Raw genomic sequence first — 17088 nt, forward strand, 5'->3', positions numbered from 1 at the left:
CTTCTGCTATATGCATTGTTTTTTGTTAATTAAAGTAATCCAAAACTGGGATTGATATTTTGGCTCTTTTATTTTTACTTAAAGTACAATAACTTTTACCATTTTAATTTGTTTTAATAGTATATTGACAGTATTGTTTTCTTTCAAAAATCCACTTAATTTTCTTTACCCTATTATTAAAATGGTAATTGACAAAAACAAACTACATTGTCACCAGAAGAGCAGTACAAAATGTACAAGTGATATATTAAAATCATCATTCCAGCTTGAATTTCAATGATGCTTTGGTGCAACAATTTTGTGAGAAACATCTTCACCCATAAAGAAAGATTTTCTTAATTCCTTACCTGTGTGCTGATTAGATATCACCTTGTTTTCACATTAAACAGACTTCCCCATGAGGAAGCAGCAAGGATGCAGTGACGTTTATGTTTCCTGGTGTCAACCTGTATTATTTCAGTAGACATTGAAATGAGGATGCATCTTGCTGCCTTTCCAATGAAGCAAGTTTAATTCAGTAATAGGTGAAAAACCATTCCTACAAAGGTGTTAATCAGAGACTTTACTTTGTGGACACTTTTCAGAGAGCAAATTTGTTAGCATAAACATAAAATCAGAAAATGAAGAGCTGTTTAATCACTCAATTGGACTTTTCTGCCAGCATAGTTTTTTTTCTCTGCAACCCACTGCTAAATTGTGCTTCCTAGCTGTTTTTTATAAAATCACTTAATCAAATCTAACTCTGATTACATCAGAGAAGGCCAGGTACCCTACACCATAAAAGGGAGTTTGACATTTTGACTTGTCTACTTAAAGATTACCAAAATCTAATCACAAGGTCAATTACATCCATGGGTGGGATTGAACCACCAACCTTTTGGTTAATAGCCAAACATGCTAACCGATTGCACCACAGAGACACCTCGTAAAAGTATATACTGACAAAGGCTAATAAGCATTCATCTAGAACGTTTCCTAGAAAAACTTTAAAAAGTCAATAATCTGGAGAGTTTTTGTAAGAAACACATTGGTACTTTCCCATGATGAGTGAGTGCTTCAGGATCTCTTGCACTTACATGAGCAGCAGAGTACTGCAACGGAAGCATGCTGGGCCCATAACCCAGAGGTAGGCAGATTGAAACTATCCTCTGCTATATGCATTGTTTTTTGTTAATTAAAGTAATCCAAAACTGGGATTGATATTTTGGCTCTTTTATTTTTACTTAAAGTACAATAACTTTTACCATTTTAATTTGTTTTAATAGTATATTGACAGTATTGTTTTCTTTCAAAAATCCACTTAATTTTCTTTACCCTATTATTAAAATGGTAATTGACAAAAACAAACTACATTGTCACCAGAAGAGCAGTACAAAATGTACAAGTGATATATTAAAATCATCTTTCCAGCTTGAATTTCAATGATGCTTTGGTGCAACAATTTTGTGAGAAACATCTTCACCCATACCCAAGACTTACTAGGCTGAATATGTATACACTAGAAAAGAGGTGCCTAAGAGGAGATATTATTAATATCTTCAAATATGTAAAGATACATAACAAAGAGTTATCAGAGGAATTATTTAATAAAAGAACACGTGGTCACTCGCTGCGACTGGAGGAAATTCAGAATGCAATGGAGGAAAGGGTTCTTCACTGTTAGGGCAATCAGGATGTGGAATTCCCTGCCAGGGAAGGTGGTAATGGCGGACTCTGTAATTGGATTTAAAAAAGGAATGGATACATTTCTGAATGAAAAAGCTATCCAAGGTTATAATACTTAAAATATCAACATGGTTAATCCGGGGGTAACATGAGTTATAGTAGTTAACTAGTCATAAAACATTATTCAGCAAGTATGTAGAATCATCACAACTTAAAACAGGTTGAACACGATGGGCAATTTGCCTCTATTCAACCTCAAAAACTATGTTACTATATGTTACTATATTACTGTAGTATACAGAACACCACAATGCAATGAGCAGTGATAGTGAGCACTGATGAGGATACTAGAACTGACACTGAGCAGCAAGATGCAGCACTGGACTATTAGTAATGTACTGTAGTATGCTGAGCACCACAATGCAGCACAAGACAATGAGCAGTGATACTGAGCACTGATGAGGATACTACTGAGAACTGACACTGAGCAGGAGAGACACACTACTAGTATTACTGAGCAGCAATAAGTAACCACTGATACTGAGCACTGATATTGAGATTTCCACTGAGAGAACATAGCCACGTCCTCTCCGCTCTCTCTTCAATGCACGAGTAAAAATGGCGGCAACGCGCAGCTCTATATATAATATCCGAATCTCGCGAGAATCCAACAGCGGGATGATGACATTTTCCCTTGTTCAGGTTTTCCGAGTCAGGCGGGAACAACCGAGCCTGCCTCAGACCAGTGTAAACCACGTGGAGTTCGTGGGGAATTCGGTTCTCGGAGAACCGAACCCGCTCCTCTCTACCTTATACCCATCAATTTTTTTTATTTTCAATCTAAGCCCCTGCAGTTTTCTGTAAGCATCTGCTTCGCTATGATGATCAACAAGTCACAAGGGCAAACACTCAGGGCTTGAGGCATAGATCTTTGGACCAGCTGCTACAAGCATGGCAGAGGTGTCACTATCACTGGTGACACCCAGAGAGGTAACGAGGGAGATTGTAATGCAGTGCGTGCAAATAAGCAGCGCAATGGTAAAAAGGAGGCATGATTTCATAGGTAGGGGCGTGGCCTGGTGGCCTGAATCTACATTTTGTTGCTCCGGGTGTCCCGGGGGTTGGGGGCTGCACCCGGGGACTAGTGTGTAAGCGGTGCTGGCTCCTGCACAGTGACAGGGCATGGCCACCCAGTATGACACCTCCCTTCTTGACCATGCTGTAATTGCAGTCGCACTGCAGTTCAGCGTGATCATAAACAATGGTGTAGCCTCCTGCTGGTGCAGACTGTATGTGCGCGCAGGAAGCCGCCACCATTTTTGTGATCACAGCGGCTGAATGTGATGTCATACAGCCGCTGTGACCACGCCCCCTGTGTCTCCTCCATTGCAGACCCCATTTTGAAGCCTTGCCCCCGCACTGCTCCATCCCTGACTTGGAAATGGAGTGTTGCTGACCCCACTCTCCCCCCCTGCCCCGATTGACAGGCAGAGGCGATCGCATGCAGGCACATGCGTATGCTCTTAGCAATTTTTGCAGTTGGATTGCTTATTGTGATTGCAATCCAACCTGAATCAGGCCCTATTACCTATCACATAGCGCTGCGGGCAGTACAAAATTGGGTTAATATAGGAGAAAAACCCCCAGACCTGTGCTCCTTAACTGTACCTGGTGGCTAGTGGAGCGGCTGCCCAGTAATCAGTGTCCACCCCAGTGCGCACACGGCCCACCCCCTACGGCCACGCTCCCCTTAATCAGCGGCCTCGTGATCCGGAAGGGCGGTGTGTGTGTGACTGACCTTAGGATGAAACCGGAGCCTCCGCTGCAGTGACCCAGCAACCAGGGCACGGGAGTATACAGCGCCGCTGGGAGTGATGAAGCTGCAGTAAAGATGTCTATTAGACCTAGCCTGCTGCAGCCCTTGTAGATTCTCATAAAACAAGTTCTTCTTTTCTTGTCAAAATTAATAGCTAAGAATAGGCTGCCTGAGGCAGGCCCCTGTTAAGTGGCCTGCTACTGAAGGCACCAACTACAAACTGAGCTCCCTGTTCATGGAAGCGGGGTTATAGAGGAGGATGCGCTGAGCATCTTGGGAACAGTCAAAAGCTTTGAGCCGGTTGGTGCCTCAGATCAAGATCCTACTCTACACCCCAATGTGAATCCTTGTGGAGTCCAGTGTACCCCACAGAAGAAATTAATGTGTCACACCCATTGGCAGCAACCTTAGAATAGCTGCTGACGGGCACAATTGAGAAAGGAAGGGGGGGGGCATTTGAATCCAGCACATAGATGCAATTCAAATATGTAATTTGTACCTTCCTATTTTAAAATATAATGGATGAACCTCACCCTGTGAGAACAATCTACATGATCAAGAGATCTAATATGTAAAATAAGTATGAGTTGGGATAGGGCTGGGGAGGGTGGCAGCTCGGGCAGCCCCTCCCCCGTCAAGTTAAGGAGATTCAACTGAGGAAGCACAAGGGAACTCTCGTTTGGGGACAACAACTGCAGGGAGACCACATCTTTTCAGATGAACATGGGAGGGCGGAAGGCTGCCTAATACTGAAGCACCATCAAATATCAAACCATATCCAACAACTAGTACAAGCATTCCTGGGGGAAGGTCTGCAGCAGACGGATTTGCATACGGTGATGTCATCCAAGCAGTGGGCCAAAGTTGGCTGGAACCCTCATCTGCATATAAAAAGAGAAAAGGGGCATGCAGGGCATGGCGGCCTTTTGCAGTGCTTGGATGACCCCTAGTTCGCATTAAACACCCCCACCCTCCTTTGGTGTGGGGCTCATGTTGGCCATGCCCCATCCCCTGAAGCATTCATGCTGATTTCTTGCAGCAGCTGGGCACTGTAACAGCTCCAGAGCTGCTCTGTAAGGCAAGTAAAAGGGTGTGGGCCCTGCAGCACCACCTGTAGTTCGCATTGTGCGTTGGAAGGCACAAAGTAGGCAGACGGGAGGAGAAGTCAGGATAGTACACAAGGGCATCCTTTTCTCTTAGTCCGTAAAGGATGCTGGGGTCACATTAAGAACCATGGGGTATAGACGGGATCCGCAAGAGACATGGGCACTTTAAGACTTTCAAAGGGTGTGAACTGGCTCCTCCCTCTATGCCCCTCCTCCAGACTCCAGTTATAGGAACTGTGCCCAGGGAGACGGACATTTCGAGGAAAGGATTTATTGTTAAACTAAGGTGAGCATCTTACCAGCTCACACCTTAAGCATGCCGCAGAACGTGGCAGAACGTGGCATTCAACAGAACACAAGCCAACGGCATGAACAATTGCAGCAAGAAGGCCAGGTACCCTACACCATAACAGGGGTTTTCGAAATTTTGACTTGTCTACTTAAAGATCACCAAAATCTGATAACAAGGTCAATTACATCCCTGGGTGGGATTGAACCACAAACCTTTTGGTTAATAGCCGTACACACTAACTGATTGCGCCACAGCGACACTTTGCGAAAGTACTTACTGACAAAGGCTAATAAGCATTCTCATGCTGCTTTCTCATGTGGAAGTCTGTTTAATGTGAAAACAAGGTGATATCTAATTAGCACACAGGTAAGGAATTAAGAAAATCTTTATTTAAGGGTGAAGATGTTTCTCACAAAATTGTTGCCCCAATGCATCATTGAAATTCAAGCTGGAAAGATGATTTTAATATATCACTTGTACATTTTGTATTGCTCTTCTGGTGACAATGTAGTTTGTTTTTGTCAATTACCATTTTAATAATAGGGTAAAGAAAATTAAGTGGATTTTTGAAAGAAAACAATACTGTCAATATACTATTAAAACAAATTAAAATGGTAAAAGTTATTGTACTTTAAGTAAAAATAAAAGCTAAAATATCAATCCCAGTTTTGGATTACTTTAAATGGACTGCAGATCTCTCTTGGCCTGGACCTATGGGGGTCAAATGCAGGACATTGCATGTCAGCCATGTTGTCACATCTCGGCTGAAAGAATACAAAATTATATATATACAGTCACTTGAAAACATTATTGGTGATTATTCCTGCAGGTAATCACCACACCTTAGATCACATATAATTTGTGATCCTCCTTTCTCTATTCAAACGTGACAGCAAGGCTCACCCATTGCACTCTGGGTGTGCTGCTCCTGCGATTTCCCCAAATGTGGGAAACTTGACTGCATAATTTGTGTTTCCCCTGGTCGGCTCTCGTATAATTCAGATCTCTTTGTCTCAGGTCTCTCTCCAGCCTAGTTTGCTGTCTGTTTCCACTTCTCTTTTCTTGAGCTGCTCCCTTCTATGCCCTTGCGCACTATCCTGACTTCTCCCGTCTGCTTACTTTGTGCCTTCCAATGCACAATGCAAACTACAGGTAGTGCTGCAGGGCCCACACCCTTTTACTTGCCGTACAGAGCAGCTCTGGAGCTGTTACAGAGCCCAGCTACTGCAAGAAATCAGCTTGAATGCTTCAGGGGCTGAGGCATAGCCAACATGAGCCCCACACCGAAGGAGGGTGGAGGTGTTTAATGCGGACTAGGGGTCATCCAAGCGCCGCAAAAGGCCGCCATGCCCTGCACGCCCCTTTTCTCTTTTCACATGCAGACGAGGGTTGAAGCCAACTTTGACCCACTGCTTGGATGACATCACCATATGCAAATCCATCTGCTGCAGGCCTTCCCCCAGGAATGCTTGCACTAGTTGTTGCATTTGGTTTGTTGTTTGGGGGTGCTTCAGTATTAGGCAGCCTTCTTCCCTCCCATGTTCATCTGAAAATATGTGTTCTCCCTGCAGTTGTTGTCCCCAGATGAGAGTTCCCTTGTGCTGCCTCAGTTGAATCTCCTTTACTTGACAGAGATGTGCCTGAGCAGCGGCCCTCCCCAGCCCTATCCCAAATCATACTTATTTTGCATAGGAGATACCATGGTCATGAAGATTGTTCTCCCAGGGTGAGGTTCATTCATTGCATTCTGGGTATGCTGACCCCTGTGATTTCCCCAAATGTGGGTAACTCGACTGCATTATTTGTTGTAGTGGGGGACTGTGTTTGTGTTTTCCTCTGGTCAGCTCTGGTAAAAGTCAGATTTCTTTGTCTCAGATCTTCCTCTAGCCTTGTTCTTCTTTCGAGAGTTCCCTTGTGCTGCCTCAGTTGGATCTCCTTCACTTGACAGGGGGGTGCCCGAGCAGCGACCCTCCCCAGCTCTAGCCCAACTCCTACTTACCTGCCAGGTGAGATACTATGATCATGAAGGTGCTTCTCCCAGGGCAAGGCTCACCCATTGCACTCTGGGTGTGCTGCCCCTGCGATTTCCCCAAATGTGGGAAACTTGACTGCAGAATTTGTGTTTCCCCTGGTCGGCTCTCGTATAATTCAGATCTCTTTGTCTCAGGTCTCTCTACAGCCTAGTTTGCTGTCTGTTTCCACTTCTTTTTTCTTGAGCCCCTCCCTTTTATACCCTTGTGCACTATCCTGACTTCTCCTCCTGTCTGCTTACTTTGTGCCTTCCAATGCACAATGCAAACTACAGGTAGTGCTGCAGGGCCCACACCCTTTTACTTGCATTACAGAGCAGCTCTGGAGCTGTTACAGTGCCAAGCTGCTGCAAGAAATCAGCTTGAATGCTTCAGGGGCTGGGGCATGGCCAACATGAGACCCACACCGAAGGAGGGTGGGGGTGTTTAATGCAAACTAAGGGTCATCCAAGCACCGCAAAAGGCCGCCATGCCCTGCACGCCCCTTTTCTCTTTTCATATGCAGACGAAGGTTGAAGCCAACTTTGACCCACTGCTTGGATGACATCACCATATGCAAATCAATCTGCGGCAGGCCTTCCCCCAGGAATGCTTGCACTAGTTGTTGCATTTGGTTTGTTGTTTGGGGGTGCTTCAGTATTAGGCAGCCTTCTGCCCTCCCATGTTCATCTGAAAATATGTGTTCTCCCTGCAGTTGTTGTCCCAGATGAGAGTTCCCTTGTGCTGCCTCAGTTGAATCTCCTTTACTTGACAGAGATGTGCCTGAGCAGCGGCCCTCCCCAGCCCTATCCCAAATCATACTTATTTTGCATAGGAGATACCATGGTCATGAAGATTATTCTCCCAGGGTGAGGTTCATTCATTGCATTCTGGGTATGCTGACCCCTGTGATTTCCCCAAATGTGGGTAACTCGACTGCATTATTTGTGGTAGTGGGGGACTGTGTTTGTGTTTTCCTCTGGTCAGCTCTGGTAAAAGTCAGATTTCTTTGTTTCAGATCTTCCTCTAGCCTTGTTCTTCTTTCGAGAGTTCCCTTGTGCTGCCTCAGTTGGATCTCCTTCACTTGACAGGGGGGTGCCCGAGCAGCGACCCTCCCCAGCTCAAGCCCAACTCCTACTTACCTGCCAGGTGAGATACTATGATCATGAAGGTGCTTCTCCCAGGGCAAGGCTCACCCATTGCACTCTGGGTGTGCTGCCCCTGCGATTTCCCCAAATGTGGGAAACTTGACTGCATAATTTGTGTTTCCCCTGGTCGGCTCTCGTATAATTCAGATCTCTTTGTCTCAGGTCTCTCTCCAGCCTAGTTTGCTGTCTGTTTCCACTTCTTTTTTCTTGAGCCCCTCCCTTTTATACCCTTGTGCACTATCCTGACTTCTCCTCCTGTCTGCTTACTTTGTGCCTTCCAATGCACAATGCAAACTACACACCCTTTTACTTGCCTTACAGAGCAGCTCTGGAGCTGTTACAGTGCCAAGCTGCTGTAAGAAATCAGCTTGAATGCTTCAGGGGCTGGGGCATTGGCAACATGAGCCCCACACCGAAGGAGGGTGGGGGTGTTTAATGCGAACTAAGGGTCATCCAAGCGCCGCAAAAGGCCGCCATGCCCTGCATACCCCTTTTCTCTTTTCATATGCAGATGAGGGTTCCAGCCAACTTTGGCCCACTGCTTGGATGACATCACCGTATGCAAATCCGTCTTCTGCAGAACTTCCCCCAGGAATGCTTGTACTAGTTGTTGCATTTGGTTTGTTGTTTGGGGGTGCTTCAGTATTAGGCAGCCTTCTGCCCTCCCATGTTCATCTGAAAATATGTGTTCTCCCTGCAGTTGTTGTCCCCAGATGAGATTTCCCTTGTGCTGCCTCAGTTGAATCTCCTTTACTTGACAGAGATGTGCCTGAGCAGCGGCCCTCCCCAGCCCTATCCCAAATCATACTTATTTTGCATAGGCGATACCATGGTCATGAAGATTGTTCTCCCAGGGTGAGGTTCATTCATTGCATTCTGGGTATGCTGACCCCTGTGATTTCCCCAAATGTGGGAAACTCGACTGCATTATTTGTGGTAGTGGGGGACTGTGTTTGTGCTTTCCTCTGGTCAGCTCTGGTAAAAGTCAGATTTCTTTGTCTCAGATCTTCCTCTAGCCTTGTTCTTCTTTCGAGAGTTCCCTTGTGCTGCCTCAGTTGGATCTCCTTCACTTGACAGGGGGTGCCCGAGCAGCAATCCTCCACAGCTCTGGCCCAACTCCTACTTACCTGCCAGGTGAGATACTATGATCTTCACTGTTAGGGCAATCAGGATGTGGAATTCCCTGCCAGGGAAGGTGGTAATGGCGGACTCTGTAATTGGATTTAAAAAAGGAATGGATACATTTCTGAATGAAAAAGCTATCCAAGGTTATAATACTTAAAATATCAACATGGTTAATCCGGGGGTAACATGAGTTGTAGTAGCTAACTAGTCATAAAACATTATTCAGCAAGTATGTAGAATCATCACAACTTAAAACAGGTTGAACACGATGGGCAATTTGCCTCTATTCAACCTCAAAAACTTTGTTACTATATGTTACTATATTACTATGTTACTGTAGTATACAGAACACCACAATGCAATGAGCAGGGATAGTGAGCACTGATGAGGATACTAGAACTGACACTGAGCAGCAAGATGCAGCACTGGACTATTAGTAATGTACTGTAGTATGCTGAGCACAACAATGCAGCACAAGACAATGAGCAGTGATACTGAGCACTGATGAGGATACTACTGAGAACTGACACTGAGCAGGAGAGACACACTACTAGTATTACTGAGCAGCAATAAGTATCCACTGATACTGAGCACTGATATTGAGATTTCCACTGAGAGAACATAGCCACGTCCTCTCCGCTCTCTCTTCAATGCACGAGTAAAAATGGCGGCAACGCGCAGCTCTTTATATGGAATCCGAATCTCGCGAGAATCCGACAGCGGGATGATGACATTTTCCCTTGTTCAGGTTTTCCGAGTCAGGCGGGAACAACCGAGCCTGCCTCGTACCAGTGTAAACCACGTGGAGTTCGTGGGGAATTCGGTTCTCGGAGAACCGAACCCGCTCCTCTCTACCTTATACCCATCAAATTTTTTTATTTTCAATCTAAGCCCCTGCAGTTTTCTGTAAGCATCTGCTTTGCTATGATGATCAACAAGTCACAAGGGCAAACACTCAGGGCTTGAGGCGTAGATCTTAGGACCAGCTGCTACAAGCATGGCAGAGGTGTCACTATCACTGGTGACACCCAGAGAGGTGGCGAGGGAGATTGTAATGCAGTGCGCGCAGATAAGCAGCGCAATGGTAAAAAGGAGGCATGGTTTCATAGGTAGGGGCGTTGCCTGGTGGCCTGAATCTACATTTTGTTGCTCCGGGTGTCCCGGGGGTTGGGGGCTGCACCGGGGACTAGTGTGTGAGCGGTGCTGGCTCCTGCACAGTGACATGGCATGGCCACTAGAGATGTGCACCGGAAATTTTTCGGGTTTTGTGTTTTGGTTTTGGGTTCGGTTCCGCGGCCGTGTTTTGGGTTCGAACGCGTTTTGGCTAAACCTCACCGAATTTTTTTTGTCGGATTCGGGTGTGTTTTGGATTCGGGTGTTTTTTTCAAAAAACCCTAAAAAACAGCTTAAATCATAGAATTTGGGAGTCATTTTGATCCCAAAGTATTATTAACCTCAATAACCATAATTTCAACTCATTTTCAGTCTATTCTTAACACCTCACACCTCACAATATTATTTTTAGTCCTAAAATTTGCACCGAGGTCGCTGGATGACTAAGCTCAGTGACCCAAGTGGCCGACACAAACACCTGGCCCATCTAGGAGTGGCACTGCAGTGTCACGCATGATGGCCCTTCCAAAAAACACTCCCCAAACAGCACATGACGCAAAGAAAAAAAGAGGCGCAATGAGGTAGCTGTGTGACTAAGCTCAGCGACCCAAGTGGCCGACACAAACACCTGGCCCATCTAGGAGTGGCACTGCAGTGTCACGCAGGATGGCCCTTCCAAAAAACACTCCCCAAACAGCACATGACGCAAAGAAAAAAAGAGGCGCAATGAGGTAGCTGTGTGACTAAGCTCAGCGACCCAAGTGGCCGACACAAACACCTGGCCCATCTAGGAGTGGCACTGCAGTGTCACGCAGGATGGCCCTTCCAAAAACACTCCCCAAACAGCACATGACGCAAAGAAAAAAAGAGGCGCAATGAGGTAGCTGTGTGACTAAGCTCAGCGACCCAAGTGGCCGACACAAACACCTGGCCCATCTAGGAGTGGCACTGCAGTGTCACGCAGGATGGCCCTTCCAAAAAACACTCCCCAAACAGCACATGACGCAAAGAAAAAAAGAGGCGCAATGAGGTAGCTGTGTGACTAAGCTCAGCGACCCAAGTGGACGACACAAACACCTGGCCCATCTAGGAGTGTCACTGCAGTGTCACGCAGGATTGCCCTTCCAAAAAACACTCCCCAAACAGCACATGACGCAAAGAAAAAAAGAGGCGCAATGAGGTAGCTGTGTGACTAAGCTCAGCGACCCAAGTGGCCGACACAAACACCTGGCCCATCTAGGAGTGGCACTGCAGTGTCACGCAGGATGGCCCTTCCAAAAAACACTCCCCAAACAGCACATGATGCAAAGAAAAATAAAAGAAAAAAGAGGTGCAAGGTGGAATTGCCTTGGGCCCTCCCACCCACCCTTATGTTGTATAAACAGGACATGCACACTTTAACCAACCCATCATTTCAGTGACAGGGTCTGCCACACGACTGTGACTGAAATGACGGGTTGGTTTGGACCCCCACCAAAAAAGAAGCAATTAATCTCTCCTTGCACAAACTGGCTCTATAGAGGCAAGATGTCCACCTCATCATCATCCTTCGATTCATCACCGTGTACATCCCCCTCCTCACAGATTATCAATTCGTCCCCACTGGAATCCACCATCTCAGCTCCCTGTGTACTTTGTGGAGGCAATTGCTGCTGGTCAATGTCTCCACGGAGAAATTGATTATAATTCATTTTAATGAACATCATCTTCTCCACATTTTCTGGAAGTAACCTCGTACGCTGATTGCTGACAAGGTGAGCGGCGGCACTAAACACTCTTTCGGAGTACACACTTGTGGGAGGGCAACTTAGGTAGAATAAAGCCAGTTTGTGCAAGGGCCTCCAAATTGCCTCTTTTTCCTGCCAGTATACGTACGGACTGTCTGACGTGCCTAATTGGATGCGGTCACTCATATAATCCTCCACCATTCTTTCAATGGTGAGAGAATCATATGCAGTGACAGTAGACGACATGTCCGTAATCGTTGGCAGGTCCTTCAGTCCGGACCAGATGTCAGCATCAGCAGTCGCTCCAGACTGCCCTGCATCACCGCCAGCGGGTGGGCTCGGAATTCTGAGCCTTTTCCTCGCACCCCCAATTGCGGGAGAATGTGAAGGAGGAGCTGTTGACCGATCAAGTTCCGCTTGACTTGATAATTTTCTCACCAGCAGGTCTTTGAACCCCTGCAGACTTGTGTCTGCCGGAAAGAGAGATACAACGTAGGTTTTAAATCTAGGATCGAGCACGGTGGCCAAAATGTAGTGCTCTGATTTCAACAGATTGACCACCCGTGAATCCTGGTTAAGCGAATGAAGGGCTCCATCCACAAGTCCCACATGCCTAGCGGAATCGCTCTGTCTTAGCTCCTCCTTCAATGTCTCCAGCTTCTTCTGCAAAAGCCTGATGACGGGAATGACCTGACTCAGGCTGGCAGTGTCTGAACTGACTTCACGTGTGGCAAGTTCAAAAGGTTGCAGAACCTTGCACAACGTTGAAATCATTCTCCACTGCGCTTGAGACAGGTGCATTCCACCTCCTATATCGTGGTCAGATGTATAGGCTTGAATGGCCTTTTGCTGCTCCTCCATCCTCTGAAGCATATAGAGGGTTGAATTCCACCTCGTTACCACTTCTTGCTTCAGATGATGGCAGGGCAGGTTCAGGCGTTTTTGGTGTTGCTCCAGTCTTCTGTACGTGGTGCCTGTACGCCGAAAGTGTCCCGCAATTCTTGTGGCCACCGACAGCATCTCTTGCACGCCCCTGTCGTTTTTTAAATAATTCTGCACCACCAAATTCAAGGTATGTGCAAAACATGGGACGTGCTGGAATTTGCCCAGATATAATGCACGCACAATATTGCTGGCGTTGTCCGATGCCACAAATCCACAGGAGAGTCCAATTGGGGTAAGCCATTCTGTGATGATCTTCCTCAGTTGCCGTAAGAGGTTTTCAGCTGTGTGCGTATTCTGGAAAGCGGTGATACAAAGCGTAGCCTGCCTAGGAAAGAGTTGGCGTTTGCGAGATGCTGCTACTGGTGCCGCCGCTGTTGTTCTTGCGGCGGGAGTCAATACATCTACCCAGTGGGCTGTCACAGTCATATAGTCCTGAGTCTGCCCTGCTCCACTTGTCCACATGTCCGTGGTTAAGTGGACATTGGGTACAACTGCATTTTTTAGGACACTGGTGAGTCTTTTTCTGAGGTCTGTGTACATTTTCGGTATCGCCTGCCTAGAGAAATGGAACCTAGATGGTATTTGGTACCGGGGACACAGTACCTCAATCAAGTCTATAGTTGGCTCTGAAGTAATGATGGATACCGGAACCACGTTTCTCACTGCCCAGGAAGCCAAGGCCTCAGTTATCCGCTTTGCAGCAGGATGACTGCTGTGATATTTCATCTTCCTTGCAAAGGACTGTTGGACAGTCAATTGCTTGGTGGAAGTAGTAAAAGTGGTCTTACGACTTCCCCTCTGGGATGACCATCGACTCCCAGCAGCAACAACAGCAGCGCCAGCAGCAGTAGGCGTTACACTCAAGGATGCATCGGAGGAATCCCAGGCAGGAGAGAACTCGTCAGAATTGCCAGTGACATGGCCTGCAGGACTATTGGCATTCCTGGGGAAGGAGGAAATTGACACTGAGGGAGTTGGTGGGGTGGTTTGCGTGAGCTTGGTTACAAGAGGAAGGGATTTACTGGTCAGTGGACTGCTTCCGCTGTCGCCCAAAGTTTTTGAACTTGTCACTGACTTATGATGAATGCGCTGCAGGTGACGTATAAGGGAGGATGTTCCGAGGTGGTTAACGTCCTTACCCCTACTTATTACAGCTTGACAAAGGCAACACACGGCTTGACACCTGTTGTCCGCATTTCTGTTGAAATACTTCCACACCGAAGAGCTGATTTTTTTGGTATTTTCACCAGGCATGTCAATGGCCATATTCCTCCCACGGACAACAGGTGTCTCGCCGGGTGCCTGACTTAAACAAACCACCTCACCATCAGAATCCTCCTTGTCAATTTCCTCCCCAGCGCCAGCAACACCCATATCCTCCTCATCCTGGTGTACTTCAACACTGACATCTTCAATCTGACTATCAGGAACTGGACTGCGGGTGCTCCTTCCAGCACTTGCAGGGGGCATGCAAATGGTGGAAGGTGCATGCTCTTCACGTCCAGTGTTGGGAAGGTCAGGCATCGCAACCGACACAATTGGACTCTCCTTGTGGATTTGTGATTTTGAAGAACGCACAGTTCTTTGCTGTGCTTTTGCCAGCTTAAGTCTTTTCATTTTTCTAGCGAGAGGCTGAGTGCTTCCATCCTCATGTGAAGCTGAACCACTAGCCATGAACATAGGCCAGGGCCTCAGCCGTTCCTTGCCACTCCGTGTGGTAAATGGCATATTGGCAAGTTTACGCTTCTCCTCCGACGATTTTTATTTAGATTTTTGAGTCCTTTTTTTACTGATCTTTTGTGTTTTGGATTTTACATGCTCTGTACTATGACATTGGGCATCGGCCTTGGCAGACGACGTTGATGGAATTTCATCGTCTCGGCCATGACTAGTGGCAGCAGCTTCAGCACGAGGTGGAAGTGGATCTTGATCTTTCCCTATTTTTGGAACCTCAACATTTTTGTTCTCCATATTTTAATAGGCACAACTAAAAGGCACCTCAGGTAAACAATGGAGATGGATGGATACTAGTATACTTATGGATGACGAGTGACTGACGACACAGAGGTAGCTACAGCCGTGGACTACCGTACTGCGTCTGCTAGTATAGAGATGATAATTAATGATATAAAAAAAATATATATATAACTACTGTAGGTATATATAATATAATGACGGACCTGGTGGACACTGTCAGCAGACTGCTAAACTACTAGTATGAAGAAGATAGAAAAAAACTTCCACCACAGGTAGGTAGGTATACAATTATGGACGAGCACTGACGACACAGAGATAGCCACAGCCGTGGACTACCGTACTGCGTCTGCTAGTATAGAGATGATAATTAATGATATAAAAAAAAATATATATAACTACTGTAGGTATATATAATATAATGACGGACCTGGTGGACACTGTCAGCAGACTGCTAAACTACTAGTATGAAGAAGATAGAAAAAAAAACCCACCACAGTTAGGTATACAATTATGGACGAGTGACGACACAGAGGTAGGTACAGCCGTGAACTACCGTACTGCGTCTGCTAGTATAGATAATATACTAAATATATTACTACTGTAGGTATATAATATAATGACGGACCTGGTGGACACTGTCAGCAGACTCCTAAACTACTAGTATGAAGAAGATAGAAAAAAAAAACCCACCACAGGTAGGTATACAATTATGGACGAGCACTGACGACACAGAGGTAGGTACAGCCGTGGACTACCGTACTGCGTCTGCTAGTATAGATAATATAATAAATATATTACTACTGTAGGTATATAATATAATGACGGACCTGGTGGACACTGTCAGCAGACTGCTAAACTACTAGTATGAAGAAGATAAAAAAAAAACCCACCACAGGTAGGTAGGTATACAATTATGGACGAGCACTGACGACACAGAGATAGCCACAGCCGTGGACTACCGTACTGCGTCTGCTAGTATAGATAATATAATAAATATATTACTACTGTAGGTATATAATATAATGATGGACCTGGTGGACACTGTCAGTAGACTCCTAAACTACTAGTATGAAGAAGATAGAAAAAAAAAACCCACCACAGGTAGGTAGGTATACAATTATGGACGAGCACTGACGACACAGAGATAGCCACAGCCGTGGACTACCGTACTGCGTCTGCTAATATAGAGATGATAAAGATGAAAAAAAAAATATAACACTACTGCAGATAAATATTTATATAATATATGTATGACGGACCTGCTGGACACTGTCAGCAGAATGCGTTTATAGAATAAAAAAAAAACACCACAGGAGTGTTTAACTTTTTCAGGCAGACAATATACTGGTGGTCACACTGGCAGCAAAAGTGTTCACTGTACTCCTGCTATAACTGCTCCCCAGTCTCCCCCACAATTAAGCTGTGTGAGCAGTGAGCACTCAGCACAGTCAGATATACATAGATGATATATCATGCAGCACACTGAGGCTGAGCACAGATATGGTATGTGTATCGTTTTTTTTCAGGCAGAGAACGGATTATAAATAATAAAACTGGTGGTCACTATCAGCAAAACTCTACACTACTGAGTACTCCTGACAAGTTCAACTGCTCCCCAAATTAGTAGTAATTCAAATGTCACTCGTCTCTATCTTCTAATCTAAACGGAGAGGACGCCAGCCACGTCCTCTCCCTATCAATCTCAATGCATGTGTGAAAATGGCGGCGACGCGCGGCTCCTTATATAGAATCCAAGTCTCGTGAGAATCCGACAGCGGGATGATGACGTTCGGGCGCGCTCGGGTTAACCGAGCAAGGCGGGAGGATCCGAGTCTGCTCGGACCCGTGCAAAAAAGGGTGAAGTTCGGGCGGGTTCGGATTCCGAGGAACCGAACCCGCTCATCTCTTATGGCCACCCAGCATGACGCCTCCCTTCTTGACCATGCTGTAATTGCAGTCGCACTGCAGTTCAGCGTGATCATAAAAAATGGTGTAGCCTCCTGCTGGTGCAGACTGTATGTGCGCGCAGGAAGCCGCCACCATTTTTGTGATCACAGCGGCTGAATGTGATGTCATACAGCCGCTGTGACCACGCCCCCTGTGTCTCCTCCATTGCAGACCCCATTTTGAAGCCTTGCCCCCGCACCGCTCCATCCCTGACTTGG

At 46.1% G+C, this 17088-nt stretch overlaps 5 non-coding genes across 5 annotated transcripts; all 5 read left to right on the forward strand.

Annotated features, from left to right (window-relative positions):
- The first annotated feature begins 6554 nt into the window (after positions 1-6554).
- Positions 6555-6718, forward strand: LOC135047931 (U1 spliceosomal RNA). Its single transcript, XR_010239899.1, has one exon. It is a non-coding gene; the product is annotated as a U1 spliceosomal RNA (small nuclear RNA).
- A 152-nt stretch (positions 6719-6870) lies between these two features.
- On the forward strand, positions 6871-7033 carry LOC135047840 (U1 spliceosomal RNA). Its single transcript, XR_010239818.1, has one exon. It is a non-coding gene; the product is annotated as a U1 spliceosomal RNA (small nuclear RNA).
- A 673-nt stretch (positions 7034-7706) lies between these two features.
- On the forward strand, positions 7707-7870 carry LOC135047935 (U1 spliceosomal RNA). Its single transcript, XR_010239903.1, has one exon. It is a non-coding gene; the product is annotated as a U1 spliceosomal RNA (small nuclear RNA).
- A 152-nt stretch (positions 7871-8022) lies between these two features.
- LOC135047822 (U1 spliceosomal RNA) lies at positions 8023-8185 on the forward strand. Its single transcript, XR_010239806.1, has one exon. It is a non-coding gene; the product is annotated as a U1 spliceosomal RNA (small nuclear RNA).
- Positions 8186-8840: 655 nt separating this feature from the next.
- LOC135047919 (U1 spliceosomal RNA) lies at positions 8841-9004 on the forward strand. Its single transcript, XR_010239888.1, has one exon. It is a non-coding gene; the product is annotated as a U1 spliceosomal RNA (small nuclear RNA).
- Positions 9005-17088: the final 8084 nt, after the last annotated feature.

The sequence above is a fragment of the Pseudophryne corroboree genome, unplaced genomic scaffold (genome assembly GCF_028390025.1).
Source record: "Pseudophryne corroboree isolate aPseCor3 unplaced genomic scaffold, aPseCor3.hap2 scaffold_943, whole genome shotgun sequence".
NCBI lineage: Eukaryota > Metazoa > Chordata > Amphibia > Anura > Myobatrachidae > Pseudophryne > Pseudophryne corroboree.